General features: G+C 43.1%; 1 protein-coding gene across 2 annotated transcripts in view; it reads right to left on the bottom strand.

Moving 5' to 3' along the window:
- LOC124594509 (nuclear receptor-binding protein homolog) overlaps window positions 1-19,342 on the bottom strand; it is a 423,006-nt gene that overhangs the window by 296,005 nt on the left and 107,659 nt on the right. The gene's annotated exons all lie outside the window — the stretch shown is intronic.

Consider the following 19,342-nt stretch of genomic DNA (forward strand, 5'->3'; position numbering starts at 1 on the left):
CTTTATTTGGATTTGAATCATTTTCCAGTTGGCTAGCAGTGTCGTTACCATTGTGGGAGGGCATAGGGTTCAAGCGTCGTCCCCGACCATGACTGCGCTTGTCCGAGGCTTCTTTAGTTCTGTCCTGAACCAACTAATCACACTAAAAGGAGGGTTAGCCCTATTAGTGGTTTGTTCTTTTCGTCGCCTTTTACGACTGGCAGAACATACCGGAGGCCTATTCTTTTCCCGGGCCTCCACGGGATTTTTTATTATTATTATTATTATTATTATTATTATTATTATTATTACGAACGACCTGTATATTTACTACGTTCGCTGACATGCATTCTATTTGATTCTGAGACGATAACCACATCGCGTAAGTTTCTACTTCACGAAATTTCTATTGCGATGTAGCTTGATAACGCGTAACTGGATTGAAATTAAGTATTTGCTAAACAAACGAAGTATTTGTTTCGCAGCAAAATAGCAGCTTTAGCAGGAAAATGAAATGTTGTCCAAATATTCTGCGGAATCTTCCGCACTTTAACTGCAGGTGCCACAATTACTTTTCTTAATACTCGTTGCACCCTGAACTAAACGTCTAACTTTAACTAATATGCACATAAGGTCCTTCTCTGTATGTATCCTGCGGAGGTCACGGAGTAATTTATCCTATTATTAGCAGAACGCTTGGTCCTCAAGAGAGCGCTGCTAGTCTGTTCTGCTTTGCGTGTGAAGAGTCGTTTCATACTGTTGTCTGAGCCGCGCAGAATCTCTAGCACGCAAGGTGCAGTATGTTTACTCAGAAGCATTACGTTTCACCTGCGGTGACAATCGGCAAATGGAGATCTACGAGTAAATATTAAGAAGTGGTAGGTAGCTTTGCATTCTGTAGCAAGTATTTTCCTTATTTTCTTTTTAAGAAGACGAGTTTAGTGACATATCGAGAAGACATCACAACTTGCTCCCATTACTTCCAAGCTATATATTTTTTTCTGTCAAGTATATCAAAAGCTATCTATCACTTACCTTTCACTGCAATTGATTTTCTGATGTTTAAAATTTGAGTCTTCTATTTCTAATATGCAAAATTATAAAACTTACAGCGCAATTTCTCCTATTCAGTGGAAATCACAGGAACGTCGAACACTGAAGCATTCCATCGCTAACAAGACCTCCGTTAAGCATAATCTGCGACGAAGATTAAACATGCTTTCTACAAGCAAACGAACACTTCAATACAGTCCGCACTGGCAGTTGTGATTAGAGTGGTCCTACTGCGATAGAGAAATCAAGTTTACAGGTTATATTTGATATACACAGCGTTGCGCAGCTTTGTTATTAAACAACGACGTTGTAAGAATGACTCTTTCCTTCCAGAAACCTAGTTTCGATCAAGATCATCTGTCAGTTGTTGGTACGACTCTCGCCAGGCAGGTAGCCTGGGGAATGTTAGGGCACCAAATGCTTTGTTGACGAATTTCCGCTTGCAAAGAGCTTGCAGCAGAAGAGATTTGTTTCACAGTAGCTCTTAAGGTATGTGTTTTAGAGCCCATTTTTTACTTGACTTTTTTGTTTCGAATCATCATTTCCGTCATATCACTGTATATTGACCATCACTTCTGAAACACCCTGCATTGTGTTCAAACATTAATTACCTCCAAGAGAACGGTCTACTGACCCACGTGGACAAGGATTTAGAAAGCATCGTTCTTGTGAAACACAACTAGCTGTTTAGACACACGAAGTGCTGGGCGCTATTGGCAAGGGATTATAAACTGATTTCTTATTTCTAGATTTCCAATAGGCTTTTGATAATGTACCACACAAGCGCTTTTAGTGAAATTGCGTGCTTATGGAATAACGCCTCAGTTGTGCGACTGGATTCGTGATTTCCTGTCAGAGGTCACACTTCGTAGTAATTGACGGAAAGTCATCGAGTAAAACAGAAGTGATTTCTGGCGTTCCCCAAGGAAGTGTTATTGGCCCTTTGCTGTTTCTTATCTATATAAACGATTTAGGAGATAATCTGAGCTGCAGTCTTACGTTTGTTTGCAGATGATGCTGTCGTTTACCGTCTACTGAAATCAGAAGAACAAAACAAAGTGCAAAACGATGTAGAAAATATATCTGAGCCACCGTCTCCCATTGGCAGCTCCGTGCGCGCAGATGCGCAACACGTCTGTTGGCTGAACTGCCTAATGCGAGAAGGATGATAAAGTTCTGATTCCCACAACTAGTATAGTGCCTGTGAGAGCGTGGTAGCCACAGCCCACATGAGCAGAGTCAAAATCATGGGAAGTATGAAAAATACAGGAAGCACACCTGTACTTTAACCCATATTAAAAATTCACCTAAACTGCAAATAACCTGTAACTCTCAAATTCGTTCTGCATGGAAAGCCATAAATCAAATAAATGCACATTCGTCGTCCCCCTATGAAGGGGGAAAAAAAACGGGTTCCGGTATATGAAGGGAAAAAAAACGGGTTCCGGTATAGTGCTTGTAAAATTATCTACAAAAAGAATTGTGTTTGTGTGTGTGTGTGTGTGGTGTACGCGCGCGCACGTGCGCGTGTGGTATGGACAGCAGCTAAGTCAAAAGCCTGCCTTCCAAAGAAGAGAAGATTATGTGCACTAAATGTGTACCAAGCAAACTGAGATGAAACACCTTTATACTAAATGAAAGGCCAAGTCACGACCATCAAAAAATGGAACACACGCAGATGTTTACAAGAATGGCAGGTTTACAAGACTAAAGCTCTATAACAAAGCTATATGCAGCATTTCAATGCGAGAAACTTTACAGTCGCAGGTTCGATGTCCAGATGCCTCCTGAAGTAAGGATAGTGTAAGTTTGTACGTCAGAGTGATCCCACTGGGACATAATAGCCGCGGTCACTTAGCGAACGCTCGGAGACGCCAGGTGCCTGGAGGATCTATTGTGCGGTGCCTTACAAACTTTTCAGACTGTTTCTGGCCATCCTGTATACCTAAAATAACGCAAAGCAATTATCGAAAACTTTTATGCAGAGAATATCTAGTTACGCAATATTTCCATTTTTACGGTTGTCGCCAGCCTGAGAATCGCCAGTACTTTTTATAACCGCAGAAACTTTGCCGAAGCTACGTGCTGAGCCACCAGAAGCGCTCTCGCTGTTGCCATACACTTCCATTGACAAAGTGATGTAGGCGCAGACGAAGAGATGCATCGCTGCTGATCTCTCGAGTAGACTAGTTTGTTATTAACGAGCAAATTCCGCTGCAATGGAAATCCCATTGTTATAATCTAAAAAATTGGAAGGCGAAATTAAAACTTAAGTACGGTTATGTCTAGGCGAGAATAAAGTGTTCACAAAGGTTATCGTCTTAGCTTTCAGCCTGCTGTTGAACCAAATGCGTTGTCAGGTAGCAGACAACCCGGAAATACTAAGTTTTCGGCGGACGAATCAGCCACACCCATGAAAGAATGGAAAATCCGTCTTAACTAAAAGATTAACACCGTACACTATGCTAAAGAGGGCCATAGACGACCTTAATATTCGCTCTCGTTCTCTACAGAAGCCAGAGCTTGAGTAAAACGAAAGCAAGAACTGCAAAGGCTCTTTACTATCGAAAAACGTCTTTCTGAAAATTCGCGGACCCTTTAGACAAAAAGAACTCATGTAATGAAGATTTTTCCTCAATTGTCATAATATTTTTTACAAGAAGGTACCTTACACGGTTGGATAAAGTGGGGTACTGATTAGGATGAAGATGATGAAGAATAACGAATGGTGGACGAATGCTGGTATGGACATGTTCCATTCAGTGTGTCAGCAACAAGACCTATACAAAGTAGAGAGAGAGATACACAGGACAAACAACCCAGGGAACTTTAAACCTGACCGAACTGGAGGCTGATCGCAGAAATATTTTGTATACAACGTATCATTAGAAAATAGTTACGGAACGTAGAAAGTATTAGCCGTCAATTTCTTCATCTGGCCTGATAACCTGACATTAAAAATGAAAACATAGAATGCGTAAATATGCAAATAGCCGATGTAGTGGACTGCACTATTGACGATGAATCGTCAATCACTCACCAGTATCGAGTATGTAAGGGCAGTATCGTTGTGGAATGATCTGATGCTGATTGAGTGAGTGAATGTAAGGCAAATCCTGTTCACACTTATCGCCAGATTCGCAAGGACGTGAAATTTACCCACAAACCGAAGGGCATATACAGCTCTCCCTTCGGGCATTTTTCCGCCGACTTGGGCCCTTACGAAGATTGAGTAAATGAAAGAAGATACATGAAAGATACGGGGGGTCAATAATTTAAAATGTAAATGAACTCCAGTGGCAAACTATCAAATTTCTCGGAGTCCACGAACATGTTACTTCCTTGAACATAAAACCTGCGCAACTACGACGGTGCAATTAAGAAGTCTGGTCTTATAACGTGTATACCAGCATCAAAATCACTACTCTTGAACATTTTGTGGCTCACTCGGTCGAAATACGTAGCACAAGTTAGGACTAGTTCAGCACATTTTTCCACACAAGTGATATCATTTACCCCCCCCTCCCCCCCTCCTCACTGCATATTTCAGCTTTCGCTATCAATATGTTATAAATCTGTATACAGTTTTGGTGAACTTGGTACCCCACGAGGGCGCTTGAAATCGGCCGTGGTGGTGGTGGTGTTGGTACAAAATTTTTTTTCAGGCGACAGTCAACAGCATCGTTACACTTTGAGAAATGCATGGGAAACACTGTTCTGTCTTACAACATATTTATGCACCACCGTTTTCGATTCATTGTTCATCTTCAAGGTGGAAAAATACTGTGACAAGTTCGTATGTCATACATGCTACTTAGCCAGAAGCGGTGCCATCGCTGTCTTGCAAACATCAGAATTGTCACAGTATTTTTCCACTATGAAGATGAACAATGAATTGAAACCGATGGTGAATAAATATATTGTACCGCGCAGTGTTTACTATGCATTTCCACCGGTGGGTGGTGGTGGTGGTGGTTGTGGTGGTGATACTAGCAGCAGCAGCAGCAGCAGCAGCAGCAGCAGCAGCAGCAGTGGTAGTGGTAGTGGTAGTAGTAGTGGTAGTAGTAGTAGTAGTAGCAGCAGCAGTAGCAGCAGCAGCAGCAGCAGCAGCGGCGGCGGCGGAGTGGGTGGTGACAAACGTCTGAAAAGATTTCTAGTTGAGACTGCACCCCACAGGCCAACGTATGAATTATATACTTTTTCTAGTCGCTGAACTGTTTCTCGGAACTAACAAAGCATAAGAACAGTAGTAATATATAAATACATAAGTTGTCACAGTTAACGGTAGTGCTACGTGTGCTACTTGTACGGGCCTATGCAAGCTGCATGGTTGGCGGTTTCGCCGAAGGTAAAAATAGAACGGCAGGGTTAGCGAAAGGGAGAAGACGGGAATGCGACACGGGAAGCCTGGGGGTCACGCGAGGCAAACCGAAACCTGCGGCGAGGCGAGCAAGGGAGGCGCTGCAAGGCCGTCCGGCCCGCGAGCAAAGCGATCCGCCCTCCGAAGGCGACGCCGGCCGCGCCACGCATGCTCTTGCCAGCCCGCCCTGCCCCGGCCTCGCTAGCTCCGCGTCCCTGCTGCGCTGTCATCAGTCACATTCTCCTTGCGCCCACTTGCCGAGCGGCAATCGTCTCTAATGCTTACGTCCTCCGGCCACTGCCACTAATGAGAGGGGCACGGGGTCGCTTATTATAACGAGGTAGTTATGGGGTATTCGGTATGATTCTCCTCTGGATCGTTGAAAGTCATGAGCTGCGCCGGCCTCTGTGGTGTCAGTAGCGTCACTGCCTCGAAATGCGGAGGTCACGGGTTAGATAATTACCACGATTATGGGCAGGTGTTTTAATGTATATCACTCCTCTTTGTCAGTGAGTGTCCATACCGAATTACAATTAATTAGAGCTAAGCAAAGGATTTAAAAATGCGGATGTCGAGATGCTCAGGCGACGGTAATCCATTCAGAATTGTGCATGTTCGACAGTTAGCGTCTAGATTTTACTGCTGATTCAGGTACGCAACTTGCCCTTGCGTCTTATCTGAGGCCACAGGATACCGTCCCCGAAGCACCCGCACCATACGAATCAGATGTGGTATATATGAATATTCTGGGAGATTATATATACATAAATAATGTGTGTGTGTGTGTGTGTGAGTGAGTGAATGAAATTAGTACATAAAACGTAACATACTTAGATGGTAGTTTAAAAACTAAAGAAAAAAAAATGAGATAGTTCTTTCCTGTGGCTATTTAGTAGGGAGAAATACACGCATTAAAACAGTATCACGAAACAGAAACTCATTGAAATAGAAGAAAAAATATCGAGAATCAATAGTATCTAGTCATTTAATATTCTAAGAAGGAAAATTAACAAACGCTTATAGACAATTTACAGCACATACAATATTTTTCGCACAGTAAAATATTTTGAACTACCCACTTCCATGTGGGTTTAGTCCGCCGCCGCTGAAGACACGTGCCATTTTCGCATTATAATTTGGTAAAGTTAGATTTTTTGGGGGGAAGAACGTACCTTCGAACAATCCTATCGTCTGTGTTGTGGCCTCTTTATATATTTAACATTACTGTGACCACCTACATGATCTCAGAGGGCGAAGGCAATGAATATTTGTCCATTTGTCTTTAACTAAATGCTCCTCTGCAATGATCATCGGGTCATTGTTAGGACATATAAGTCATGAAAAACTTATTAAGAGTGCAGTACTATTAATTACTGAAAAGTAAAGGGTGGAATTATCAACCCAGCGTAAAAGCACTGAATGCTTAGAACATTCTTTACTCTCTATAAAATCCTAACATAACCCAATCGACGTAACTAAGTTAAATCCACTTGTCTGATACCGAATCTTACTAATTACCAATATTCATTGGATCATTAAATTTGTATGGACTTGGTAACCCCTGTTAGGCTGCAACCACCTGCAGTTATATAAAGGAAACAGTCGAGATTGATTATTTCGCCTCGGCGGAGGCGGCCTCGTCGACAAGCCCACATCGCTTCTGATCAGTTTCGCTCCCGTACAGAGTCTGCCTACAGATCCCTGTCTCGACGTCTCCGTTAACCAAATGCCCAAAATTTTCAGTCCACAACTCCTCAGCATTAGTATTAAGCAACAGTCAATTTAACTCTGCTTGTAGTTCCGCTGGTAGTTCCTCTCCCACGACCCGTCCTTGTAGGTGCACTACCGCTGATCAATGCGGTGGCGAACCCACAAGTCAGACCTACTGGGATATAATTTACGCCACACATGCAGAAGCTTCGGAATCTTTCTCGCTGTGTTACCCCAAGCGCAGCGCTTGTTGTATGACCTGGTAACTATGCCCCCTGCTGTGACGGTATATGCCAGATACATGAAGCTAATGTGTAGCACAAAGAACCTGTTGCAATGCATCATGCCTCTGTAACTGTCCGTTTGCCTGTATATTTTACGGTCGCCGTAGATTACAAACTTGACCTTCTCGCAGATGGAAGTAGTTGCGTAAGTGCCGTGGCCCAAGTATGTTGGCTTCAGACTCTTTTCCCTACGTTGTGATGCCTGTGTCAGCCTCAGAAGTTACGTAAGAGACCAGCTATTGTCGAATGATTTTCTTCTTTGCAACGCGTTTATTCACTTTCCCGTAACTACGAGTACAATGCATTTCTACAGTTGGTTATCCTCCAAGTTATAGATCATTAGCCTTGAACAACGTTTCTTGCATATCCTGGTTGTCAACGAGCGACCGACCGACTTCCTTTCTTCAAGCGGCGACAGCCACGTTTCCAACTCCTTGGAGGTTCCGTGGACCTGAGTATCTCCTAGGCGGGACGTAAGCGAAATCGAGTAATGGCTTGCTGCAGCAAGCTCCGACCCGTTTCGCAGTTACGCTGCGTTCACTCCAGCACGCGATACATGTACAAGCAAAACAAAAATTCCGCGCACAAAAGACGGACCGCAAAGGTCTAATGAACTACAAAAGAAAACTTTTTTCAAAAGTCGCGGACATTATTCGTCGCATTGAAAGGGGAAGGTATAACTTATCTCTTTCAGACAAAGTGATTCCGTTACTCCTTATTGTGTCGCATTTATCTTCCTCCCAGCGGAATACAATACATTTATTCCCGGTGCTTGGGAATACCCACTGATCTCACTACAGAATCTATGTCACTAAACTGCTATCTTGGCCCCCGGTACCTATCTAACGGACTTCAAGGGCAACAAAAACTTTATTTTGAATATTTCATGAATTTAAATAGTGTCAAATCCACTCATGAAAGGGCATAAAATTATGTTACAAGTTTAACACAACCTGACAACACACGCGAAACGATGATGGGAAAAAGTTTATTGCTTACTACATTTTCGCTGCTCACGCAGTCTAACTTCAGCATCACGCATGGCATTTCAATTTATTACTTCTTCACTACCGAGACTCTTCGCAATCAGTTTCCGGACAGTACACACACACACACACACACACACACACACACACACACACACACACACACATATATATATATATATATATATATGTGTGTGTGTGTGTGCAGGAGATATGACGTGATGAACACTGAGATGCGTGAAAAAAAAACAAAGAAACGAGCTTCTGCTTAAAATGATGCCCGGATTACCCTTCTCCTGTGTTTGATAATGAGAGCAATTAGCAAACAAGATTAGGTACCATAATTCACGAAAATTCTGGCTTCACACTGACTTAATAGCGGGTCTCAAATCCGAAGATAGTATGTGTATCTAACTAAGACCGTGTGACAAATAAGGTCGCTATTAAATTTTCAACTGATTTATTTCACATTAACAAGGGAAATATCTGAAATAAAGATTTCCAGAGCTCACTTCAATTAACTTCCTGAATTTATGGTGGAAACAGTTCATTTATCCCGGCAGGTCAAATTCAGCCACATCCATTCCAGAATTAACGATCCTTCCATATTTACGTACGTAGACTGCCAAAGAATTACTTCAAAATTAGTAAGGGACGCTATCTACCGACTGAAACATATTGCACAATGAGCCTAGATAAGCTTTAGCGCACTTTGTATACTACCAGCCTTTAAATTTAGAACGTAAGGATTCAGATGCTTCTGCTGGTTATGCTCAGAATCACGTGACTACTGCTCTTCAACTGTGGCCAAAGGCGCTGGCACCAAAGAGCTGTGACGCCGGCGCGATAGTGCGACTGCGGAGAAGGGCGGCAACCGCTGACTGCACGGTCCGAGGCGCCCCACTATCTGGCGCACACTTCAGCAGCGGCCGAGGCAGCAGCAGACCACACCAGGCCTGCTTATCGCAGCCGCGTGCTCTCTATCAGCTACTACGTGCCTCCCCGAACAGACACAGCTATTAAACGGTCATTGCCTCAACACTGCTTCTTCCTCTTACTTTACAATCAGTTCTTCTATACCGCTCTAGTACTCATAAGTGAAGTTCGAATTGGTGCCCATTTCCACCTCGCGGATATCGCGATGCCTACAAACGAAAATCGCTTCAGGAAGAAACTGACATCCGCTTGGGAGCTACAATGATGCACACAGAAACAAATACACGGATCAAAAATATCTGCTTGTCCCTCCCATCAATATTCACGAATTTGCTGCGCGCAGCGATAAATCCATCTACAACGCCGTGCCACAGAATAAGAAAAGCTTACGGTGAGTTCCTGAAGAATGAAGTTCCAAATGGCTTTTATGACAGTCCAAAGTTCAGTTCCTTACACAGTAAGAGATCACATGTCAGGCGAATTGTCGAGGAAAGACAATGGATCAGTGATGTAATGAGCATGTGGTATCACTTTGTACTCAACATTTTCTCTTAGATAGCGATTAATGTTGAAATGTCTGCAATTCCGAGTAGCCGAGATGGCAAACGAAATCCAACAATAGCATCGCTTGGCTCTTTGTCCCAAGAGATCGCTCTCGACGATGCACAATTTTCTCGAGGATTTGGCATTCACTTGTATAGTTTATTACAAGCAACAGGCCATCAACCTACGCCTCGTACAAAACTTACTACGTCGACGAATTGTTGCCACCGGCACAGTACGATCTGCTGTTAGAAAATGTTGCGATAATTTACTGGACCAATGACTCTTCGGTCTGAGGTTAGTAACACCCTAAAATATGGTACAGCAAAAAGCTACTGCTAAAGACAGTACACTCTTAGCGATGTCCCATCGTTTCGCCACGCCCGAGATAAACCTCTGCGTGACGGAACTGAAATGTAGAATAGGTACCTGTCATGCCGTGCTGACAGGGAATTAAAGTGCTAGACTGGCATGTTTATGACTTACCCACATCTCTTCAGGTTCACATTTTCTGATGCGATACAAAAAATAAGGATTTTTCTCATTTAAGCATAGACGTTCACTATACGACGAAACAAGGCAATTTATCTCTGTTACTAAATCGTCGACGGGGCACAGCCATTCACATACTAACAGACAGCAGGCAATGACAATGTTTTCTCATGCTTTCCCTGCGAAACTGATTGGCTGTTTGGTTGGTTTCGAGAGTAAACTGACCACGTGTACTAGAATGCTGGACTATTACGCCAGTGGCCGAAAAATTAGATAAAAATTTAATGTTTTACCTAGCTGAATCCCAGGAAACCACTCGCCTCCGCAGTGTAAATCGCGAACTCGTTTATGTGCGGAGGCCCTAGACTCATGTAGCCAGTTTGTGTGTGCTAACGGATGAACTCTTCACCGCCAACAATTCGCCAGCAAAGATAGGAGAGAGGATGTCGGAAAGTTCTGATAGTCAGACTTTGTACCAATGTCCTGGATTAAACTCCTAACCTCTCCGTGTTTCCCAGCTAACGATGTTATACCACTCTTTATTGATTCACTAGAAAACGCAAGTCTTATATATATGTAGAGGTGGATACTCATGGTCACAATTAATTATAACTATATCATCAAAAGCGAAGTTTACACCCAAACGTTTCATGGACTAGTCAGCCAAAACTTCATGACCACTGCCCACCGTGACATTGGATGTCGCCTCGTGGCGTTGCGGACAAGTGACGTGGTAAAGAAAGTATGTAAGCGGAGCAAGCATGGGCGGTGGTTCACCCTAGCGAAGATATGGGCTGCAAATGCGGAAATCCAGTGAGATAAGCGACTTTGACAAAGGGCAGATTGTTATTACGCAAGGACTGTGAACGAGTATCTCGAAAATGGCGCAGCTAGTCGAATGTTCACGTGCTACTGTCTTGAACATCTATGGAAAGAGGTAAACTATCAGTAGACGCTAAATGGTTGGACGTCCACGACTCTTCACAGAGTGTGGGGTTCGGAGGCTTGTTTGCTGTAGAAAGTAGGATGAATGGTGATCTGTGCATCTCTGCTGAAAGTGCACTATGCTGGTGAACGCACAAATGTTTCGGAGCACACTGTTCACCGTACATTGTTATACTCTGAACTCCGCAGCTGACCACCCCTACGTGTTCACATGTTGAGCCAACGACATCATCAATTACGACTGCAGTGGACACGGAACCATCCGGATTTAACCTATAATCGACGGAAAGCTGTCGGCTTTTCGGGTGAATCACATTTTTGCTACATCAAGTCCATGGTCGTCTCCATAAACGCCATTACCATGGTGAACGGCAGCTCCAAACGTGCAGTGCACCACAGAAGCAGACTGGTGGGAGCAGCATTATGTCATGGGAGACATTCTCCTGCGCTCGCTTGGGACCTATGGAAGTAACTGAAGACACGCTGACAGGTGCGAGCTACCTGCATCCCTTCATGCTAGATGTCTTCCCCGACGTTACGTCATCTTTCAGCAGTATAATTTTCCGTGTCCCAGAGCCAGAACCGTGCTACGGCGATTTGAGAGGCATTATCGTGGACCCACGTTGATGTTTTGGAGACCAAATTTGACTGATACAAATCCTATGGCACCCATCTGGGTCGCTATCTGACGCCTTCACCGAGTACGCAAATCAACGGCGTGTTATTTACGCGAATGACATGACCTGTGCGTAGACACTCTCCACAAACCTACCAACAAACTGTCGGATCCCTGAAACGCAGAATCAGTTATGTATTTCGTTCCAAAGACGGACAAACAGGTTATTAAGCAGGCTGTCATAATGTTTTTGCTCATCAGTGTATAGTGTGTGTGTGTGTGTGTGTGTGTGTGTGTGTGTGTGTGTGTGTGTAATTTCCAACCTTACTTTGTAGGAAGTGTTCGTGCGCACAGAGATCAGAATTTTCAACGAACGTTATTGCTATTTTCCCAAAGGGAAATATTTGCAAAGGAGTTCAGAGAGTAACATTGTTTAGGATGATTTTTCACTAGTCCTTACAAATACCAGCTGACTTTCTGAAACTTGAATTTTTAATACATGCCACTGCATTAAGTTGGGTTGAGCACCCAGCCGTCTACGAAGCGACCGATGTACTATTGTTCTTATGATTACAGACTTTGGTAGAAACTTAACTCCAATTAACCCTACCGTAATAGAACCAATGGCGCTCCAAATACTAAAATTAAAATTTTGAAGAGACTTTGTGCAATCTTGCGCTATAACGTCTCAGTTGTCCATAAACAGTCACCGTTAATTTTCTGTGACGTGACGGTGTAACATTTCTGTGACGTGACGGTGTAAACAGTTGAAACTGAGATTTAATTTTGAAACACATGACAATGTACAAAACTTTTACATTCGCCTAAATTTTTCGTTAAAAACATTAGATACGGCCAGTTGGATCTGCTCCAAATGACTTAACAAGCCAATCTACAACAAATCTGCTTCTCATCTCTTGTCTGTTTATGTAACAGACACTTTGCCGCTATTTCACATAATGTCTTCTCTGGGCGCCTGACGGTGCACTTAGGACAGAAATGCTGCACGTGAACGGGCGGCACCCGCGCACGCACGCAATCGCAATTACGCTAAAAGTGTTTGGCTTTAATCACTTAAATGCAACTACGTGCACTCTTGATTCTGCGTCCCAACGCACTAGTGCCGCTCATTTGAGAGAAAACCTCAGGTTACGGGATTGTCCACAGTTGGGGGTACTTTGGATACACAGAGAAGAAACTCCGGAAATTAATAAGGTCAGGTTCCTAACACACACTAACAGGAACAATGTGAAAACAAATACTACGAAGTTTCCGGATCTTCGATCGTCACGTAATTTCCACCTTATTTACCATTTAATGCAACTGGCCTTCGGCGCATTTTTTTCCCCGCACGATTGCTTATACAGGGTGTTCCAAAAAGGTACGGCTAAACTTTCCGGAAACATTCCTCACACACAAATAAAGAAAAGATGTTATGTGGACACGTGACCGGAAAAGCTTAATTTCCATGTTAGAGCTCATTTTAGTTTCGTTCTTCCACCTACGCTCAATGGAGCACGTTATCACGATTTCATACGGGATACTCTACCTGTGCTGCTAGAACATGTGACTTTACAAGTACGACACAACAAGTGGTTCATGCACGATGGAGCTCCTGCACATTTCAGTGGAAGTGTTCGTACGCTTCTCCACAACAGATTCGGTGACCGATGGATTGGTAGAGGCGGACCAATTCCATGGCCTCCACGCTCTCCTGACCTCAACCCTCTTGACTTTCATTTATGGGGGCATTTGAAAGCTCTTGTCTACGCAACCCCGGTACCAAATGTAGAGACTCTTCTTGCTCGTATTGTGGACGGCTGTGATACAATACGCCATTCTCCAGGGCTGCATCAGCGATTCCATGCGACGGAGGGTGGATGCATGAATCCTCGCTAACGGAGGACATTTTGAACACTTCCTGTAACAAAGTGTTTGAAGTCACGCTGGTACGTTCTGTTGCTGTGTGTTTCCACTCCATGATTAATGTGATTTGAAGAGAAGTAATAAAATGAGCTCTAACATGGAAAGTAAGCGTTTCCGGACACATGTCCACATAACATATTTTCTTTCTTTGTGTGTGAGGAATGTTTCCTGAAAGTTTGGCCGTACCTTTTTTTAACACCCTGTGTATCACATCTGAACAAAAGTAACAAATTAATCTACTGTGGATTCTTTACATCAATTCATTAAAATATGAAGGTCTGCGAGAATGAACCCCCATATCGAGTGAATAACGCAACAGTAATTCAAGTAATTTATTTGTTTCAACAGAGAGACGACCTCACTACAATGATTTCCGATTCATTTATTTATAATACTTCCTGTTGTTGCCAAGTTTTCCATTACTGTAATTATCTGTCGCCTCAACAGACACCGCAGGAGAGGTCGCCTACGCGTGTTTGTATAGTGGTGCTCGACTCTGAGCTACACGGTTCGCATACCGTTGGTGGAAGAAACTATTATTGACAGTATTTCGCCGGAAACGGGTAAAGGGGTGGCACCGTATACTTCCTGTTCATCACACTCTGCAGCAACGTTCCACGTTAAATCTCTCTGCCGTACATCATGGATATAAGGCACACGTCAATTTTCCGTTTTCGCATAGGGGGTTGAAGGCAGGGGTGGAGATAAAATGCCCCCCCCCCCTCCAATTTTGCTATCTGAGTAGTCAGTCTGATTGCGGCAAGGTGTTTTACATTCAACAAAACGAACTATACCATACTGTCCAAGAAACCAGTTATCCACCAGATACATACATTCCTAACACTACATTGCATGGCAAAAGGAACACCTGTATTGCAAACTACTCCGCACGGGGATGGGGGACTGCGGAATTGCTGATCGTTCAAAATACGAAAGACTTTTTTCAGTCAGCCACATAGTGCACGGAGACTTTAAAAAATGAATGGCAATTAGGAGTTCGTTACATAGCCAAGAAAATGTAGAACTCAATTAACGAATCGTTACCCACCCAATATCAATGGGCGCAGAGAGAGAACATCACCTCAGCACTGAGCGTGGATTTTGAATGTGCCCTTAGTGTGTGTCTTCTATAGTTTTACAACGCTACGACACAAATGAGTGAGACAGTAGAAGTGAAAGATAATCAAATGTATTGTAGCAATTAAGTACAGTGATCACTATAAAAAAGGCTGCATTGCCAAGTTGCGAAATACTGTTTTAAGACAATTAATTAACCGAAAAGTTTCCAGAATGAAGTTTCACTCTGGATCGGAACGTGCACTGATCTGAAACTTCCTGGGACCCTTTGATCGTAGGAGACGACCTTTGTTAAGGTAGAAGATGATGTACTGTCGGAAGAAAAGCTGTGGGGCGGGTCGTGAGTCGTGCTTTGATAGCTCCATCGGTAGAGCAACTGCCCGTGAAGGCAAAGGTCCCAGGTCCGAGTCCGGCTCCGACACACCTATTTATACTGCCAGGAAATGTCAATTACCTGAGACTATTCCATTCTAGCACAACGGCTTAAAAAAAATTCGTTAGGATTATGTTTCTGTAGCCCTTAAATATTATTCCCGGCGACCGATGTCAGACATTTAAGTTTCATTTGGCCGCTGTTCTCGTGTAAGGGAAGCGAGTCCATTTTCACCGTTTAGAGCTACCGTCTTCTTCGCCAGAAGATGTCAAGTTAGTTTTTTTGAAAGCAACCAGTTTACTCAGCTGTTATCATGCGATGGATTTAACAGTGGAATTCGCCGAGAAAGTAGACATCACGGCCAACGACTGCAGTTTGTTGCAGCAAACACCAGGCGCCAGTGGCACACAGAAGGAGGGCCTCCTAATCTTGGCCCCTCCGAAAGCGCCAGCGGCGCTGGCTAACCACGTGACCACCGAGCTCCGCAAGCTGCAGAGTAGTTAATGCGGCCTCGCCGCTTAGTAAGCAACGCAACTACATTTAAGACGGCTCTCTTTATTGCCCCCAACCCCTCCGAAATACTGTTACATGGGTATTACTGCCACTACAGATGTTGATCACTCTGGAGTCTTTTTCCGAGAAGCAAAATCATAAAGCGTTAAGTTCATTGAGAATTTAAAAAGTTTCCTCCAGAGAATTTCCAACGGCCTCCGAGGAAAAAGTTTTAAGCTTTGTCATCGTGTCATACAGAAATACCGATCTGCGAAAACGGCAGATAAACAGTGTAGGGCTCTATATGGTTTTTCACTGAACTGTATTTTGCGTTACGGCTGACCTTCAATTCCATTCTGAGACAGCATTTCAACTCGTTTATAATATTTTTTAAATTGGAAACCTTTCCTATTGTTCTGCTGCCGAATCTGCTCTTTCCCCTTTTCCAAAAATCAATGTCATTGAGAACGTCCTGAATTTTGCAGAGCCCTTCAAGGTCCCTGAAATTATCTACGCTAAGTACCGAATGTGTAATGGTTATCTATTACCTCACTGCCGTAACATAAGCTTATCAATTCAGCAATTTAACACTTACGTTAAAATGAACAGTCGAGAACGCTATAACATTTCTTTATTAATCGGTTTCGGCTTATGTATAAGCTTATATACAAACCATCACGAGAAATCCGAGGAGCCGCCAGCACCAACCATTAAGGGGCCAAAATAATTTCAAATATGGCTTGTATATAAGCCGAAACGGGTTAATAAAGAAATATTATTCATTTTAACTTAAATGTAACATCAGGTCGCTGCACTCCGTAGGCTATGTTTTCAAAATTTATTAAAACTTACGATTAAGAGATTTGTGTAGGTTTTCATTATCCAATACACAGCTGTAACGATATATTATATCCACCCCCTTAGCTGAGTGTCGCGTTGTCCTCATTTAATCATCATCGACACCCAAGTCGCCCGATGATGATTAGTTTATGGGGCGCTCAACTGCGGGGTCATCAGCGCCCGTACTAAGTCCCAATTATTTACGCAGTACAATCTAGTCACTATCACGAATGATGATGATGATGATGATGAAGAAGAAGAAAAAATAATGGGGGCAACACAAACACCCAGTCCCCGGGCAGAGAAAAATCCCCTACACGGCCGTGAATCGAACCCAGGACCACTTGAAGTCGCCCAATGTGGTGTCAAATGAAAGAACTTGCAACTCGGCGGCCCAACTTCCCCAGGTGGGGTTTAGGATCAGATCATCACTGGGTCCACTGTCCCAAAAAAGAATTGGAACACATAACGAAGTGTGTAATATGATAGTATACAGCTGTTATGTGGAACAATAGAGACATCACAACTTTTATTACAAAGTACTTACAAAAGCATCACAGGTACGCATCTGCGTAATTATAGTCCCAGCCTTCAGATGTACAAAGTTCCATCATTACTATTAGGTATATATGTAAAGCACTGTCCATTTACCCCCATTGCCGTTAATTGTGTGATAAACTCGTGGGCTGACACAGAGTAGGTCCAAGATTATCCAACGAATCATTTAAGGCGAGGCAAAGATGTACCGACGAGAAAGATCTATTATCAATACCTCACTGACGTTAACATTGCACAAACTCAAGGGGCATCCATTTTGTTACAAAATTAATACTTCTATTACAAACCATTTGCATGTTATGGTTACTACCTAACATCAGTATAAATACAGGTATACACACGTCAGTCTAACCAACACGAATTAAACGTTCCCTTTTCTTTGGTACTTGTCAAAATACAATAAACGATGTAGATAAAGGTAGCTGCACTAACTATTCGACTCACCGTTTCTGACTGATTTCCATTAATTATGCTTTTACAGTACTCCTTGCCGCTTGTATCTCCTCTCGAATTAAAGGTATGGATTGACGTTCAATCATAATGATTTTTTCATGACTAGTGTCATTACTCAATGTAGACCTACCTCTTTCGTCGAGAATGCAGCCCTTTGAAAAACATTCGCATTAGTTTTGCTATTCGGGTAGTAAGACTATTTTTCTTTTACGCTTAGTACATCTACTTCTGCACTTGTCATGCGTGAGATGTGTTCCTAAATAGTGTTGTGTTCAGAATCAAATTCCACGAGCAGGGCATTTTTATTTACGAAAGCTGCGCAGCGACTGAGGAAAATTAGCGGCAAACAATTAGATTGCTGTACTGTGCGGTCGTGTACTTAGCTAGCTGACTTATCTCTCCGCATACTTTTTAAGGGATGGCAGAGATAATGCTCCTCACTTGACAAACCTTGAGTCAACGCCAAAAGGAGAAGTTTATAACCTTAGGGACAAAAGGCGAGGGGGCAGGAGTGCAGGGAGACTACAGCGACATACAGAAGCTTTGAGAGTATGTTAAGTGTAATGTTTTATCTGTTCCTACCATTGCAGGTTCGCATTTATCATCAGCAATTAAATATCATTATCGACTGAATATGTAAAATCATGTGTAGATTCTGTATTGCAAACGCACGTGACAGAGTGTATGTCGTAATACATCTGGAGGTGATCTTAGTAGTATGTCGCATATACTGATTAACGGTAAAATCACAGTCTCTGCGATACACTTTCGGTTAGTGATCCACTGTAATACTGGAAGAGAAACAAAATATGGAACTATGACGAAAGATACTTATTGGGCTCGCACTTTACAGGTTCCCTGCATTGGCACGTTCCAGTTACGCAATCCTTTAAGAGAGACCCTCGACCTTCCCCAAGTGCAGAAAAGTTGTGGCCGTAGTCAACTCCGGACAGGAGCGGACAAGCCGCGTGCATTCATTCACGTAGTATCAACTTCCAGGTGCATGCAGCTAGAAGTCTGCGTCTTGTATGCGTTGTCTGGAAGGCATCATATTACAGTTGGACAACGGCTCGAGCACAGCATATAGCTTTTCACGGTGTAGTGCTGAGGTACTCTTCGCGAAAGGTATTTACGACTGACGTCCATCTGCTAATCTGGTAGTAGATTCTGAAACTGCCACGCAAAGCGTAGCTCTGTTAGCATGGTTGGGCCTTAACGTGTTTTCCGATAGCCGCACTGTGAATTTGGAAAGAGTATCATCAGGAGCTTCATTTTCTTTTTTGGAATACCGTCTGTTGGCAGTAGGGTGAATATTGCTAACGTCTTACGAAGTAGCTACTACTAAACGCGTTTGTGCCGATTTTTTATTTCACTGACAAAGCATCAATTTTTTAGTTTTATTTGTAACAAGTACATGTTGTGTTGATAGTTTGTGGTAAGTTTAAACTATACACCGGTCATTAATGTCGTCTCTCTAACTTTCGTGGGCAGCGAGCTAACAACAACTTTCTACGCAAGTCAGTTCTTTTCTCCATCGATGTATCTTCCACTGTTGTTGTTGTTGTGGTCTTCAGTCCTGAGACTGGTTTGATGCAGCTCTCCATGCTACTCTATCCTGTGCAAGCTTTTTCATCTCCCAGTACCTACTGCAACCTACATCCTTCTGAATCTGCTTAGTGTATTCATCTCTTGGTCTCCCCCTACGATTTTTACCCTCCA

Source organism: Schistocerca americana, chromosome 1, assembly GCF_021461395.2.
Source record: "Schistocerca americana isolate TAMUIC-IGC-003095 chromosome 1, iqSchAmer2.1, whole genome shotgun sequence".
Lineage (NCBI taxonomy): Eukaryota > Metazoa > Arthropoda > Insecta > Orthoptera > Acrididae > Schistocerca > Schistocerca americana.